The sequence below is a fragment of the Elephantulus edwardii genome, unplaced genomic scaffold, assembly GCF_000299155.1.
Source record: "Elephantulus edwardii isolate Elephantulus edwardi_28Jun2011 unplaced genomic scaffold, EleEdw1.0 scaffold00122, whole genome shotgun sequence".
NCBI classification, from domain to species: domain Eukaryota; kingdom Metazoa; phylum Chordata; class Mammalia; order Macroscelidea; family Macroscelididae; genus Elephantulus; species Elephantulus edwardii.
Genome location: NW_006399872.1, coordinates 9,272,237 through 9,274,812, shown reverse-complemented (window position 1 = coordinate 9,274,812; position 2,576 = coordinate 9,272,237). Strand labels below are relative to the sequence as shown.

Here is a 2,576-nt window from a genome sequence, read left to right as displayed (position 1 = left end):
CTATTAGAGACATTAGCATGTCACAAGTCAGGCTGGAAAAGGATACAATTTCCCTGTCAGGACATTTTCTGAAGCACGCTCACTGGTCCTTCAACCTTAAACCTAGCAGCCTTAGGCCAGTATTAAAAAGCTCTCTAAGCCCTACGAATTCTGGCATCTCTCCCAGACTCAAGTACTCCAGCAAGCTTAGGCAAAGACATTGGTCTCTGGTTCAATGGCACAGCAGTCTCAGGTCAGTTCTAGTTCATGAAAGATCTCTGGATCTCTGCTCTGGTTGCTGCTCCTCTCCTGAAAGGCTAGATCTGGCTGGTGCAGAAAAATATCTGGCTGCCAAAGATGTGCAGTTCTGTTTTTTCCCCATCTTGCAAGAAGGCAGGTGAAAAGCTGGGCCCTAAGGAGAAAAAGCCTGAGATCAAGCCTGAAGCCAAGAAGGCAGATGCTAGTGGCTAAACTAAAAAAGCCAAGCCCAAGGGCACAGGCAAAATACCCAAGAAGGGGAAACCCCACAGCAGCCTCAATCCTGTCCTAGCCTAGGGAATCAGCAGGTATTCCCAATAGGCCATGTATTCCAGGAAAGCCATGTACAAGAGGAAGTACTCGGCCACTAAATCCAGGGTTGAAAAGAAGGAGAAGGTTCTTGCTACTGTCACAAAACCAGTAGGTGGTGCTCCCTTCGGCAGCACATATACTAAAATTGGAACGATACAGAGAAGATCAGCAAGAAGTGTTACAATTTTAAAAAAAACAACAAAAACCAGTAGGTGGTGACAAGAACGGTGGTACCTGAGTGGTGAAATCAATAAAATACCCAGGTATTACCCTACTGAAGATGTGCCTCGGAAGCTGCTAAGCCCTGGCAAAAAGCCCTTCACTGAGCACATGAGGAGGCTACACGGGAGTATCACCCCGGGACCGTTCTGGTCATCCTCACAGGGCACCACCCGGGCAAGAGAGTGGTTTCCTGAAGCAGCTGGATAGTGGTTTGCTCCTTATGACTAGGCCTCTGACCCTCAATCCCGTTCCTCTGCAGAGAACACACCAGAAATTTGTCATTGTCACCTCCACTAATGTTGATCCCAAAGCATCTCACTAACACTTACTTTAAGAAGAAACTGTGGAAGCCCCACCACCAGGTGTGTGAGATCTTTGACACAGAGGAGAAATAAGAGATTACCGAGCAGGGCAAGGTTGATTAGAAAGCTGTGGACTCCCAGGTTTTACCCAAAATCGGAGCCGTTCCTCAGCTCAAAAGCCACCTGCGTTCTTTACTCTCCCTCACCAAGGGGTTTATCCTCACAAATTGGTATTTTAGATTACTCGTATAAAACCTAATTAGATAATGTTTACAGTAAAAAAAAAAAAAAAAAGATGTGCCGTTCTGCTGCTGCTTTCTTGCTGACAGGGAGATTCCCTCTTTCTGCTGCTGAACTGTTGAGCTCAAATCTGATGGAATGATGAAAGTGTCCAATCCTCTCATGGAGAGATGAATACACTTGGTTTGCATGTTCATGCCCAGCCATGTGAAAAGTCAAGGGCAATAATAAAGGAAAGCCATTTTGAAAAACAGACCTACTACACCACATCCATGCACAACATCTCTGAGGGTACCTGGCAGAGGCATACCGATCCAACAGAGACTGGGTGAACTTTAGCCCAACCTATGGCCTTCAGACGCCCTTCAAATCTGGATCAGAACTTTACCTCTGAGGTTCAATTTATACATAAGCATATAAAGTGACCAAAAAGTAACACTTAGGAGGTCCTCAATCCTTAGACTAACCAACTACAGTCAAAAGAGTAGCATCTGCTCAAGAGTAAAGCCCAGAGGGAGGAAGGGAGAGAAGGATTAATGAAAATTATAATAATGGGGAGAAGTGAGAAAAGCACAAATTCCACTGGGAGTATTGTAAAAAGTGTTATAAAACAAAATGCGTATGAACTGTTGAGTTGTTGTTGTTGTTGTGTGCAATCGAGTTGCCTGCAACTCACAGCGACCCTATGTACAACAGCCCTAAACCCTGCTCTATCCTGTGCCAATCGCATTGCCTCTGACATACCTATCCCGATTACCCCAGTCACTGAATCAATCCCCTCACAGAGGGTCTTCCCCTCCTCCGCTGTCCCTCCACCCTACCAAGCATGATGTCCTCTCCAAGAACCGGTCTCTTTTTACAACATGACCAAAGTATGTCAGAAGAAGCCCCAGGATCCTTGCCTCCAAGGAGCAGCCCACTTTAACCCTCTTCAGGATTAATCTGTCTGTTTTCTCAGCAGTCCAGGGTACCTTCAATACTCTTCTACACAAAGGCATCAATTCTCCTTCTATCCTCCTTAGTCATTGCCCAACTCTCTGATGCATAACGAGTGATAGCAAAGACCATGGCCTTATCAGATGCACCTTAGTCTCCAGAGAGACACGATTGCTCTTTGCGCCTTTGTACTTTGGAGAGGTCCCTAACAGCAGACCTTCCCATTGCAATACATCTTTTAATTTCTTGGCTGCTGGTGCCAAGAAAGTTGACCGTGGAGCCAAGCAAGCTGAAGCTGTGAACAATCTCAATCTCTTCACCATCCAT

The 2,576-nt window shown here is 45.8% G+C and overlaps 1 pseudogene; it reads left to right on the top strand.

The window, feature by feature from the left end:
• Positions 1 to 336: 336 nt before the first annotated feature.
• Positions 337 to 1,312, top strand: LOC102860535 (annotated as a pseudogene).
• Positions 1,313 to 2,576: the final 1,264 nt, after the last annotated feature.